Consider the following 14,875-nt stretch of genomic DNA (forward strand, 5'->3'; position numbering starts at 1 on the left):
CTCGGTCTGCCGCTTTCTCATGAGGGCTGGCTTTTCCATCTTCCTGTGCCGAATCTTGCTGAGGTGGGTGTTATTCGGCGCTATCCGGGGTAGTATTATATCCCGTGCCGGAATCACCGTTTTGCTTTGGCGGGATTTAGAGCGGCGCCGCTGACGCTGGCGCTTTGGCTGTTTCTTGGGGGCGTCATCCCCCACTGTTCTATCGCCATCTCCATCTTTTGGAGTATCCACCATATATATGTCATATGACGAGGTGGCCTTCCAGCGCCCTATAGGTGCTGGTTCTTGTTCGTCTCCTACATCGTCGTCCATGCCGTCGATGTCTTCGGAGCTGAAGTCAAGCATGTCGGTTAGATCGTCGATAGTGGCTACAAAGTGGGTGGTGGGTGGGCTTTGAATTTCCACATCATCCGTATCCCACCCTCACTGACCGTAGTCCGGCCAGGGCTCTCCTGATAAAGAGAGAGACTTAAGAGAATTCAGGATGTCACCAAAAGGAGAATGCTGAAAGATGTCTGCGGTGGTGAACTCCATTATCGGCGCCCAATCAGATTCGATTGGCAGGGGCGCAGGGGGTTCGGAGTCCGGGGAGGAGTCCGGATCCTTGGAGTCACGGGTCGTGCAGGGTGCGGGGCTAGCGTTCGGCTCGATCGCTTTCGGGATCGCAGCCCCCGAGGTGACGTCCAACCGCTCATCGTCGATTGGCGCAATGGGCTCCGAGTTAGGGGTCGGAACCGATGCGTGTGCGGCCTCCAGGACACTGTCCGAGGGCAGAGCTAGATCATGCCCCTCAAGATAGTGCGGCGCGCTTGGCCGTGGCTCGAGCCCGTCGAAGATCAAGTCTCCGCGGATGTCAGCCGTGTAGTTTAAGCTTCCAAACCTGACTTGATGGCCAGGGGCATAACTTTCGATCTGCTCCAGATGGCCGAGCGAATTGGCCCGCAGAGTGAAGCCACCGAAGACGAAGATCTGTCCGGGGAGCAAAGTCTCACCCTGGACCGCATCGTTGTTGATGATCAAAGGAGCCATCGGGCCTAAAGGCGACGACACAGAGGAACTCTCAATGAAAGCACCAATGTCGGTGTCAAAACCGGCGAATCTTGGGTAGGGGGTCCCGAACTGTGCGTCAAGGCCGGATGGTAACAGGAGACAAGGGACACGATGTTTTACCCAGGTTCGGGCCCTCTTGATGGAGGTAAAACCCTACGTCCTTCTTGATTAATATTGATGATATGGGTAGTACAAGAGTAGATCTACCACGAGATCAAGGAGGCTAAACCCTAGAAGCTAGCCTATGGTATGATTGTTCTGTATGGAGTTGATTGCCTACGGACTACAACCCTCCGGTTTATATAGACACCAGATAGGGTTAGGGTTACACAGAGTCGGTTACAATGGTAGGAGATCTTGAATATCCGCATCACCAAGCTTGCCTTCCATGCCAAGGAAAGTCCCATCCGGACACGGGACGAAGTCTTCAATCTTGTATCTTCATAGTCCAGGAGTCCGGCTGAAGGTATAGTCCGGCTACCCGAACACCCCCTAATCCAGGACTCCCTCACCGCCCGAAGCCCGTATCAACGTATCATCGTCAGACGGTTCCTTGGACTCATTGAACATGAATAGTGATACACTTCCAACCGCCTCCTCCCCTTGCCCTACGAACAATGCCGAGGTATTGTCTCGAGGGGCAGCGAGCCGGGGGAGACAGTCCCGGAGGCGCCTCAAGGCGACCTTCCGGACTCTAGGAGCAAAGGGAGCAAGGCTCCCAGGGGCTCTAAGTTCGGCCCTCAGCCGGACACCGCGCCGGAACCTCCAGTGGTTCCGGATTCGAGTAGGCGGCTCTCTTCCAAGAGGGGCAAGCTGCCCGTGCCGGTGACCTCTGTCCATCCAGAGGCACCGGACACCCTGCTGGGAGCACTTCGCGGCGCTTCCATCGATGAAGAGCACCGCACTATTATGAGTGCGGTGATCAAGAAGGTTCAGTCCGCCAAGAGCGGACTGACTGAAGCCTATGCCAGCCTTCTAACAGGCTTTGAGGTAAGTATTTAAAATATAGGAAAATAATACCGCGTAGATAGTAGCCCCTGATGCTCTGTTTGGTGTTCACAAAGAAAAGCCGAATAGAGGATCAAATAATATCTCCAAGAGTCTAATATAAGTATGTCTGTATGCGTATGCAGGCTTCGCTGCTGACCTCTGCCACACTGACTATGGAGGTCGCCGCACTGAAGCAGGACCTCGAGGGGTCCGAGAAAGAGCTCGGCCTTGCCAAGAGGCAGCTCGAGGAGAACAAAGGTAAGTAATACCTTGTCTATATATAAAAAAGAAAATGTGGTTGCGAAATGACAGGATCATCATGAATATGCTAGGGGCCATGACCGAAGTGGGGACCCTGAACCAAGCGCTGTTCGAGGCCGAGAACAAAGTGGCCAAGGAGCGCACCGAGCGGGAAAAACAAGAGGCACGGGTGGGCGAGGTGAAGCAAGAGCTCCAGGCTCTCGTGAAGAGGCACGAGGCTTTGGAGCTTGACTCGAAGACGCGAGAGTCCGAGCTTACCGCGGCCCTCGAGAGCACAAAGAATGCCAAGGCTGAAGCCCAAAAGGCCCTCCAGGAGATTGAGGCGATGAGGAAGATAGCTGCGGGTAAGGCATTCAATATGAAAAGCAAGTATGTGAAAGCAAATTACTTGTTACTTACCCGAGTCCAGAGCTCTCCAGGAGCATTCGCAGATTTGCCCCGCAGCGTGTCGGATGCCGCGAAATTTTACCAGGCCGAGGAGGGAAGCTCGACAGAGAAGTTGTTCTGGTCTCAGTATACTGGGACCGAACACCCGATGCCTATGAGCGACCAGTTGAAGCAACTGGTCTAGCTGCACAAGGCGGTCGAACAGGCCATGAGGGGCCTTATAGTCCGGCTGTGGCCTGGCGACTCCCTTCCCAATAGCTACTTCGGCCTGGTGAGGCAGCTTGTGGATGCCTGTCTATGGCTGGAAGTCATCAAGCGGTCCGTCTGCATCGAAGGTGCATGCCGGGCCTTTGCTCGTGCGAAGGTGCACTGGGCCAAGATGGACGCCGAGAAGCTGGTGAAGGAGGGGCCGCCGCAGGGCAAGGAGCATCGCCACCCCGAAATGTATTATAAGGGTGTCCTGAAGGGTGCCCATCTTGTGGCGGACGAGTGTGCGAAAGATGTAATTTTTGAATGAACTTGCTCATGTGATCCTTCTGTGCGCTATGCAACGCTTGTTTGAATTTAAACTATTACCTTCTGTGCGGCTGTTTATCAAATCTGAGAGATGGTCAGTCGTCGGCTTCTGCCCCCATGACACGAGTGCTGGGGTGTTCGGGATAAATCTGAGCACTCTTTTTCCCATTATTGGGTCCTTCGAGGGAGGTGCTCAGCACAACGAACAAGGCAATCGGACTATAATGCTTTATCACTCTCACTTAGCCATAGAATTCTACAATTTTAAATTTTGGCGAAGCCCCTAGTATTTGGAAGGCCGAATTCGGGGCGCTATACACGCCTTAAGCCAGAAATAGCCGACTCCTCGCTCTAAGAGGCATAAGTCTTTGGGGACTTGAGACCTCTTGAACAGCGACCAGCTCTCGCCTTATCATGACAGTCAGTTTTAGCTTTCTCTACTGAGGTGCTTACCCCAGCTGAACCGGGGCACAATCGCAGTAGTTCTCCCAGTGCTACCTTAGCCGATATAGCGGAACGTAAGGTACCAAAACATGGGAGACGGGCAAACCCAACTATTGACCCAAGATATGATTCGGAGCTGATGCATATAATGCTATAAGTTCCGGGTGCCGCACTGTTGAAAGTGTTCGGACTTCTCACGCCGTATTATGGGGTATGCTTAAGCCCCTGGCGTATTGGTCGTACCAGAGTGTACGGGTGCTGAATGTCATGAATGAACCTATATATATATATATATATATATATATATATATATATATATATATATATATATATATAAAGAAGAATAGAGAATGCGATAATAGTCTAGTGCTATGCATTGGTTATTCAATAAGGTGCGTCGAAGCAGAATGACACAAGTAGTGCGATAAGCAAAAAGTAGGACTATTTGACATGTCCCCTCCAAGGGCAAGCTGAGGAATGGTATTTAAAGCAGGTTTTTCACACATTATCAGAGAGCACCTGAGAATTCCTTGATGCGACATAGCTTTCTGCCTCCTTGGTTGTTGTATCGTGTGTCCGGCCATCGTACTATCGGATGGGGCTTCCAGAGATTAACGTCCTGAAAGAAAGAAAGATAACAAAGCTGGAAGCCCCTAGTGCGGTTGAGCCGCGTCTTGGGGTGTGCCGTAGGCGTGCCCCCCTTCCCACCTGTGCCCATGGTATTTTCAATGCGTAACTATGTACGCGTGGCATAGATTTCGCCGTTTGGCTGGGACTGGGGTGGGGGCCGCATTGGTATGCGAGCTCGATACGTGCCAGGCGATCTTGTTGCCGATTACTCCGGGCGCGCTTGAAGGTGTCCGGGTCCTTAATCACCGAACTGGTGGATTGCCTTAAGAGGCTGCTTTGTGCTTCTACTGCAAGGGCCGCAGTGTGCTCCTTCGTGCGGAGAGAGCGCTCTGTGTTTCCATTGACTGTGATGACCCCCGAGGTCCTGGCATCTTGAGCTTGAGGTATGCATAATTTAGTATGGCATTGAATCTCGCAAATGCGGTTCGCCCGAGCAGTGCATGATAGCCACTGCGGAACGGGACTATATCGAAGATTAACTCCTCGCTTCGGAAGTTATCCAGAGATCCGAAGACCACTTCCAGTGTGACTGAGCCTGTGCAATGGGCCTCTACACTTGGTAGATGCCTTTGAAGGTCGTTTTTGTGGGTTTGATCCTTGAGGGGTCTATACCCATTTTGCGCACTGTGTCCTGATAAAGCAGGTTCAGGCTGCTGCCGCCATCCATAAGGACTCGAGTGGGGTGAAATTCGTCAATGATTGGGTCTAGGACCAGTGCGGCAAATCCACCATGGCGGATACTAGTGGGGTGGTCCCTGCGATCGAAGGTGATCGGACAGGAGGACCATGGGTTGAACTTTGGGGCGACTGGCTCCAACGCATATACGTCCCTTAGTGCACGCTTCCGCTCCCTCTTGGGGATGTGGGTTGCGTATATCATGTTCACCGTCCGTACTTGTGGGGGGAACCTCTTCTGTCCTCTGGTGTTCGGCTGCCGGGGCTCCTCCTCGTCATCTCTATGTGACCCCTTATCTTTGTTTTCGGCATTTAACTTGCCGGCCTGCTTGAACACCCAACAATCCCTGTTGGTGTGGTTGGCTGACTTGTCGGAGGTGCCGTGTATTTGACACGAGCGATCGAGTATACGGTCCAAACTGGACGGGCCCGGAGTGCTTATTTTGAATGACTCTTTGCGCTGACCGGGTTTAGAGCCTCCGAATCCGGCATTGACTGCCGTATCCTCGGTATTGTCGTTGTTGATGGGGCGCTTGTGTTTGTTGCGACGTGACCTGCCATTGCCATCCTTGGTATCCTAAGTACCATGATTCTTTGATATATTCTTGCTGCGAGCCAGCCAGCTGTCTTCTCCCGCGCAAAAGCGGGTCATGAGTGTCGTGAGGGCTGCCATAGATTACGGCTTTTCCTGGCCAAGGTGCCAGGCGAGCCACTCGTCGTGGATGTTGTGCTTAAAAGCTGCTAGGGCCTCTGCATCCGGACAGTCGACGATTTGATTTTTCTTTGTCAGGAACCGTGTCCAGAATTGTCTGGCCGATTCTTCTGGCTGCTGAATTATGTGGCTCAAGTCATCGGCATCTGGTGGTCGCACATAAGTGCCCTGGAAGTTGTCAAGGAATGCGGCTTCCAGATCTTCCCAACAGCCGATGGATTCTGCTAGCAGGCTGTTGAGCCAATGCTGAGCTGGTCCTTTGAGCTTGAGTGGGAGGTATTTGATGGCATGTAGATCGTCACCGCGGGCCATGTGGATGTGCAGGAGGAAGTCCTCGATCCATACCGCAGGATCTGTTGTGCCGTCGTATGATTTGATATTTAGAGGTTTGAAACCCTCTGGGATTTGGTGATCCATTACTTCATCTGTGAAGCATATGGGGTGTGTGGCGCCTCTGTAGTGGGCTATGTCGCGACACAGCTCGAATGAGTCTTGTCCGCTGTGTTCGGCCCGGCCGGATTTACCTTTACTGTATCCGGCGTGACGGTTATTGTCTCGCGTAGTGGCGCGCCCCCGTGATCCGTAGATCGATCTTGCGTGTTTTGCTTTGTCCTCCAATATGTCTCGCAGGTCTAGCATGTTTCCCCGTGATTTGTCTTTTTTATTTGAGTGGCGTCGGGGTGGGGGCTGAGTTTTTGGCTGAAATGCCTCTCTGTCATGGCCACGAGGTGGCCGATCATCCACGTCATATGCTGGAGATGTAGGTTTTAATGCTTCCTCCTCCAGTCGGGGTAGCAACCTGCACTTTGGGTAACTCTTGTAGGGGCGTTCGAGTTCATATTCCTCGGCCACAAGGACTTCAGTCCATCTGTCAGCTAGCAAATCTTGATCAGCTTGAAGCTGTTGTTGCTTTTTCTTAAGGCTATTTGCCGTGGCTATAAGCCGGCTCTTGAAGCACTCTTGTTCGACGGGATCCTCAGGCACGACAAATTCGTCATCGCCGAGGCTTGCCTCGTCTTCGGAGGGAGGCATGTAATTATCATCCTCCGCCTCTCCATCTGCCGCTCTCTCGGGAGGGCTGGCTTCTCCATCCTCCTGCTCTAAATCTTGCTGGAGGGGATTGTTTTCATCTTCGGCACTGTCCGGAGTGCTATAATCTCCTATGCCGGTGTCACCGCTTTTGCTTTGGCGAGACTTAGAGCGGCGCCGCTGACGTCGGCGCTTGGGTTGCTTCTTGGAGGGGTCATCCTCCGCTGTCTTGTTGCCATTGCCTTCTTTGGGTGTGTCCACCATGTATATATCATATGATGAGGTGGCTGTCCAGTGCCCTGTGGTCAGTGGTTCCTCTTCGTCTCCCGCATCGTCGTCCATATCATCGATGTCCTCGGAGTCGAAGTCGAGCATGTCGGTCAAATTGTCGACAGTGGCTACCAAGTGGGTGGTGGGTGGGCGGCGAATTTCTTCGTCATCTGCATCCCAATCCTGCCGAACATAGTTCGGCCAGGACTCTCCTGACAGGGAGAGAGACCTTAATGAGTTCAGTATGTCACCGAAGGGCGAGTGCTGAAAGATATCCGCGGAGGTGAACTCCATGATCGGCGCCCAGTCGGATTCGATAGGCACGGGCGCAGGCGGTTCGGAGTCCGTGGCTGGGGAAGAATCCGGTAGTTCGGCGTTATGGCTCCCATGAAGGGTAAGGTCGATATTCGGCTCGATCGCCGCTGAGAATACGGCCTCCGTGGCGGGGTCTATCCTTCGGTCCATGGATGGCGCAATTGGCTCCGAATTGAGGGTCGGAGCGGTTGCCGGTGCGGTCTCCTGAACACTGTGCGATGGTAGAGCTAAATTATACTCATCGTGACCGTGCAGCGCACTCGGCAGGGGCTCCAATCCGTCGAAGATCAAGTATCCGCGGATGTCGGCCGTGTAGTTTAAGCTTCCAAACCTGACCTGGAGGCCAAGGGCGTAACTCTCGATCTACTCTAGATGGCCAAGCGAGTTGGCCCGCAGTGCGAAGCCGCCGAATACAAAGATCTGTCCGGGGAGAGAAGTCTCACCCTGGACTGCATCGCTATCGATGATCGAAGGAGCCATCAAGCCTAACGGCGACGACACAGAGGAACTCTCAATGAAAGCACCAATGTCGGTGTCAAAACCGGCGGATCTCGGGTAGGGGGTCCCGAACTGTGCGTCTAAGACGAATGGTAACAGGAGGCGGGGGACACGATGTTTTACCCAGGTTCGGGCCCTCTTGATGGAGGTAAAACCCTACGTCCTGCTTGATTATTCTTGATAATATGAGTAGTACAAGAGTTGATCTACCATGAGATCAGAGAGGCTAAACCCTAGAAGCTAGCCTATGGTATGATTGTATGTTGTCCTACAGACTAAAGCCCTCCGGTTTATATAGACACCGGAGGAGGCTAGGGTTACACGAGGTCGGTTACAAAGGAGGAGGTATGCATATCCGTATTGCCTAGCTTGCCTTCCACGCCAAGTAGAGTCCCATCCGGACACGGGACGAAGTCTTCAATCTCGTATCTTCATAGTCCAACAGTCCGGCCAAAGGATATAGTCCGGCTGTCCGGAGACCCCCTAATCCAGGACTCCCTCAGTCGTGTTGAACGACTGCCCTAGAGATTCTTGATCGGTTTGCATGGCCCATCATCATCATCGACCCCGAGCACCTCTACTCCGACCCCAGCGCAACCAGCCGGCCTCTCCTCCGACTCGACATCGACCACGACATTCTTCACACGGCTACCTCGACCCCGGCTCCAACACCCACGCTCTTGGCTACATCGACAATCGGCACAAAGGGCTACCGCCTGCTTGAGCAACCTCGTTGGTTTCCACTCCAGCCACGACTCCGCGATGCGTCGACCGTTACGACTATGGAGGGGTGTCCGTCGGCTTGCCTTCGAATTCTTCTTTTTTTAGAGAAAAGGCGAGCGCCCGACTTTATAAAGAAAGACACCAGGCAGAGTCATAGCACCAGCACATAACACCACATAAGTTTAATGGAATAAGGCTAAGACGTACGAGTACAAGGTATCCAGCCTAACATGGCACGCAGGCCAGCACGTCGCACAACAGAACCATTTAGGAATCCGTCCTCCTGGAGCGCCGCAGCAGGGAAGAAGCCGTAGATTTCATTTTAGATAGCATAGCATCAAAAGCCTATAGGTCCTCTTCCTTAGTCAATAATCTCCACTGCTGCAAAAAGACATTGGCTTTAAATAAGCAACTCACTGGGTTAGCCGGGAAAATGTGTTCAATAGTGAACTTGTTTCTAGTAGTCCATAGCGACCAACAGATCACAGCCCAGCCCACCAGGAAAACACTCTTAGACCGGCCTGCTAGAGAATTAATACAACGTCATAAATCCTCAAAAGAAGAAGGATTCCAATTAACACGAAGCCAAAGTCTAATGCAACTCCAAATGAATTTAGCCAAAGAACAATGAAAAAAGATATGTTCGGTATTCTCAAGAGCTCCACATAGCTGACAGCTGTCAGAGCCTGGCCCATTCCTCTTCTTAATCTGATCAGCCGTAGGGAGTTTACGACGAAGAGCTTGCCATAGGAAGACTTTAATCTTAGGAGGAATGCGGGCAGACCAAATGTTCTTAAACTTATTAGTGCAACCGTCGGAGATAAGTTTAGAATACGTCGATTTAACAGAGAACCGCCCCGAGGAGGAATGGGGCCAAACAACGGAGTCCTCTTCCCTCGAAAGCAAGGGGAAGCAGGCAGTAAGGCGCTGCCAGTCTTCCAACTCCACAGGGGAAAGAGAACGCCGAAAATCTAAAACCCAACCCTGAACCGAGAGCTCAAAGATAGAGATCTCGGGATCAGCACAAAAGGAAAACAAAGTCGGATAGGCAACCACAAGCGAGGTGTCCCCTACCCACCAGTCTAACCAAAAACGAGTAGATTTACCGTCCCGAACTACAAATTTAACAAGAGACTGGAAAATCGGTCTAATTTTAACAAGCTGACGCCAAAACTGAGACCCATCAGAAGAGGGAGCGAACATAGGGCTCGAGGAAGGGAAGTATTTAGCTTTGAGAAGGGCAAGCCAAGCAGGACGGTCCTCAAGGTGCATTATCTTCCACCACCATTTTAACATAAGGCATTTATTCATGATCCGAGTGTTAATGATGCCAAGGTCCCCCATGTCCTTAGGTCTACAAATGAGAGCCCATTTAACCATCCTATATTTGCATTTATTATCGGAAGAATTCCAATAAAAGGCACCCCTGTGCTTGTCGAAACCCGTGTGTATCCCTTCGGAAAGTAGATAGAAGCCCATTAAGAGAGGAAAGGCACGAATTAGTAAGGGCAACCTTGCCCGCCTGAGAGTTATAGCGACCTCGCCACGACAAAACTCTATTGCCAACTTTAGTAACTGCCGGGGCGTAATCTTTCGCCAAAAGCTTGAGAGGGGAAATAGGTAAGCCCAAATATTTGAGAGGATAAGACCCAAGAGAGCAGTTCATGAGATGTGCCACCCGCTGCGCTTCCGAGTCAGACACCCCAGTAACAATGACCTCGCTCTTAGCGAAGTTAATTTTAAGACCCGAAAGGGCTTCAAAGCAAAGAAGAAGAAATTTCAAATTCGTGAGAGTGTTCTCATTAAATCAACCATAATGATGGTATCATCCGCATATTGGAGGTGAGTGATGCCATTCGGGATGGGGTGATTGCTAATAGGCGAGATGTGTCTAGCAGACGCAACACGAGAAAGAATGTGAGATAAAGCATCGGCAACAAAATTAAAAAGCAACGGGGACGCCGGATCTCCTTGTCTCAGGCCCCTACCATTAGCAAAAAAATTACTAGTTTGACCATTGACAGCCACAGCCGTATGACCACCGAAGACGAGTTGCATCAGGCGGTGCACCACTGATCCCACGAAGCCCTTAGCCAGCAGAACTTGGCGGAGGAAGTTCCAACTCACCGAGTCATACGCCTTTTCAAAGTCAAGTTTAAGTACCATGGCCTTAGTGTTCTTACTACATAGGTCATGAATTATTTCATGTAAGCAAAGCAACCCATCCAAGATGAATCTCCCCTTAATGAATGCAGATTGGAAAGGACTAATGACCCGATGGGCGATCGGAGAAACCCTAGTAGCCATGCCCTTGGCGGGAATCTTTGCAAAGTTGTTAATTAGAGCAATGGGCCTAAATTGGGAGATCAAGTCAGCGCCTTTGACCTTACGGATGAGGGTGAGTACCGCGTAGTTAAGTATCGAGATGTCAACAGTACCCAGCCAAAACCCTTGAGTGATAGCCTTAATGAGGCCTTTTAACTGAGGCCAGAATTGCCAAAAGAAAGGGATGGAAAAGCCGTCAGGTCTTGAAGCTGCATTAGAGTTGGCACTACGAATCGTCTCGAAAATTTCCTCTTCAGATGGGGGGGTCAGCAACCTGTCATTTTCAGCGATCGAAAGCTGTTCGACAGGGGACCAGAAGGACGAAGCTAGCTTAAAACCCATCTCAGGTTTAGCCGCTAATAGGTTAGAAAACAATTGAACCACATGACGCAGAATCACCGAAGGGTCAGATACCCTGACGCCGTCAATAAGAAGGCTATCAATGAGGCATCTCCGACGTCTACCATTAGCAATAGCAAAGAAGTAGGACGTGGGCGAGTCACCCTTTAAGGTCCAGTTGATAGTGCCTCTCTACTTCTAGTACACTTCCTCCTGCCGATGGATGCCCAAAAGCGCCTCTTCTAAGCCATATTAGGATTGCCATTCGGCCGTGGACAGCCCAGAAATATCCGCGCGCTCGTCCAGATCGCCAATTTGGGCAACCAACCTGGCTTTGTCTTGCCTTGACTCAGCATAGTGATTTTTTGGACCAACCTCTAAGGAATCTATGGAGAAAATAAGAGCATTGATGCCAGTCATCCATCGGGCCAAAAGATCGGTGATTAGAGGATAGGAAAGTCGAAATCTTTCACATCAACAAGTCAGAGAAACCCTCCACATGTAGCCAGGAAGCATCGAACTAAAACCTCAAGGAACCAGTCGAACACGCGCCATCATCAAGCATCAGGGGGGTGTGATCAGATCCCACATAGGCAAGGGCTCTGAGACTAACACGGGGGAATAGAGAGTCCCACCCAGGGCATACAAAAACCCTATCAAGGACTGAGAGAATGGGAGAAGTTTGATGATTAGTCCAAGTGTACCGGGCTCCAACCCTAGGAATTTCACGAGCCGTGTCCCTAATGAAAGCATTGAAAGGATCAGCCAGGGGCCAAGAGAAATTAGAGGAGCTCTTATCAGAAGAAAACCGCAACAAGTTAAAGTCGCCCCCAATCAGGAGAGGCAGCTGACAGGATTCAATTTTAGTACTAAGTTCGTCCAAAAAGACGTAAGACATAGAGTGGTCAGCCGGACCATAGACCATCATGATTTCTAGTAAAAAATTGAGAGATCGATGAGATACCACCGTGCTAGCCCAAAAGATGCCATGGTCAAAAGCAACAAATTTGAAAATATCTTTTTTGGTACCAAGGAGAATACCACCCGAATGACCAGCTGAGGCCACAAAGTTCCAATTAAATCTATCTATCCCAGCAACGGCTAATAGTTCGCTAGAGGAGAAGGAATATTTGATAGTCTTGACAAGGCCAATAAAATCCACATTTACCGCACCAAGTCTTTAAGCTGGTCCCTGCGCCCCCCTAGCGCAGAAACCTCTAATGTTCCAGAATAAGGCCTTCATCTGTAGGATAAGTTTTTAATTCTAAGACTCAACCTGCTCGGAGCCATGCATGGTTTAGCACGCTTCCCAGCCCCACGCTTAGAAACCACCAGGGGAGCCTGACACCTGTCATCTCCCCCCTCATCCCCACCGGCCACAACCAGTGGGACAATCGATCCCACCCCAGCCTCCTTAGCATTCGCAATATCAGCCTGAGCTATTTCATTAGCCCTAATAATACCAAGTACAGAAGAGGGGGATCCCAAACTAGAGTCTAAACAAATACCCACATCATCTAAAATTTTAAGCAAGTGATCATCAGATTGCGATGGGAGTACTAAACGAACATGTGAGAGAACCGCGGGAAGGGAGGGGAAGGGGACTGGGAGCGAACCTGAAGGAGGCAGATCCCAAGCTGCAGCACGCCGAGCAACCCGATCGGCCACCCGCTCACCACTGTTAGAGATGCGGCCGCTCTTGCGAGCCGTGGAGGCAGGCGAATGCACAGGCACAGGGCGAGCACGACAGGGGGAAGCCGCAACAGAAGACGGGCCCGAGGCCGTACCCAGGTCAGCGTCAAGCCTGCGACAAAGCCCAGCCGCAGACTGCCTAGATTCTCTAGAAGCCCGGCTCTTTGCAGAATACTTCTTGACTGACGACTTCTTCTTCTTCTTGGATGCAATGGGGCCAGCCGAGGGCAAATCTTCAATGCCAGAAAGGGAAGGAGATGCTGGACGGGCAGGGAGATTGGAGCACACCACCGAGAATGGCGTGCCCTTAGCCCCACCAAAAGCCGCATCCCCTCCGCCCAAATCAGGCACCAAATCCTAGGCCCCCCTGCCAGCAGGCGCATTCTCCTTCAACATATCCTGATCTTCGGGGGATAGCCCATCCCACTCCGACTGGGTAAAACGAGGATCAGTCCCATGCATGAAGTCATCAGGGCATCCATCCCCATCTTTGCTCTTGTCGCCATTGCCGGAGGTCGGGGGCAGGGGAGGAGGAGGGGGCGACACCGGGCCCGAGGCTCCCTCCACCCGCACCCGGAGCCGAAAGCCACCAGCCGCAGGGAAGACGTCAATGAAGCTACGGATGCACAGGGGGTCCACACACCAGACCCGGAGATGAGCCGGCCCAAGGATGGCCAGAGACTCTTGGTCCACCTCAATAGGTTTCCCGATGAGAACCCCGAACGCCATGAGTAACGCCGTGGTGCGCACGTTAGGAGGAACATCTTCAACAAGCACCCACACATCAAACAGAGAAGAGATAGCCTTGGACCCATTGGAAGCAGCTTTGACCGAGACCACCAGTTGATTCAAAGGAAGCGTAAAGCTAGTGCAGGAGGAGATCATGCGGAGACTTGCTTTGGACGAGAATGTCGCAACAAACTCGAAATCAGAAAGTTGGCGGATTTGCCAATCCCAACCACCCTCGTCCCACTGCCAAAGCTCGTCAAGAAGGATCTGGGGAGCGATGCGTTTAGACTGGACCGATATGATGCCAACATTGGACAGCGATGGGATATATAAGAGCTGCCTCAGGGATCTCCCTATCTAAAGCAAAAAAAGAACATCTAGGAAGGCCGGTACCATAGTGAACAAAAGCTGGAGGTTTGAGACGATTCTGACAGTCCACTGTGAGGTGACCGTATTCCCTGCATATGAGGCAGAAGGGGGGGTTTTCACATCGAGACTGGAAGTGACCGGGGCGGTGACAAGCAAAACAGGTGAGGATGGGGTTGGAGACCTGGGATTGGGGAGGGATGCGACCAGGACCACGAGGAGGAGGGGGAAGAATACCGTCACCAGACGCAACAGGCCCAGATCCGGAGCCCCGCCCAGCAGCGGAACCAAAGGGGCGACGAACCAGAGCCCCCGACGCGCCACGGGGAACGAATTGGGATGGACCACCACCAGCCACCACCGGAGCCCGCAGCGGCGCGCCACCCCAGGGAGCATCACCTAGTGGAGGAGACGGCTGGGCCGGCCCCGACGAGCCCGCCCGACTGCCGGCGGCCGCCAATTCCCAGGGGTCGACAGCAACCCCAGGAGCACCATGCACGGGGGGCAGAGGGACCGACGGGCCAGATCCAGAGGCGCGGGGGGACGCACCAGCCGACGCCGCCGCAAATCCCGCCTCCGGGGCGAGCGAGGCCTGGAGCTTTGCACGAAGAACAGCCTCATACTCCAGATCAGCGGCCGCCTCACCGGAGCCATCGCGCCCCCGCTTCTGACCGGAGGCCGCCTCACTGGAGGATGCACGAGAGCGATCCATCGCAGCCATCGCCACGAAAGAGAGGGAGAGGGGAGGGGAGGAGCAGATCTGACGAAACAACGAATGGGCAGGCGGCGCCGACGCAAGTCGGAGGAGGAGGCAGGGAACCCTAGAAATGGGGGAGCCGCACCATTCCGCACCCATAAATACCCGGACTGAGCCAGGCCCGGCTCGATAAAAGGCACCACGAGAGGGGGGCTGGGCCTGGGCCA

Source organism: Triticum dicoccoides, chromosome 2A, assembly GCF_002162155.2.
Source record: "Triticum dicoccoides isolate Atlit2015 ecotype Zavitan chromosome 2A, WEW_v2.0, whole genome shotgun sequence".
Taxonomy (NCBI): Eukaryota; Viridiplantae; Streptophyta; class Magnoliopsida; order Poales; family Poaceae; genus Triticum; species Triticum dicoccoides.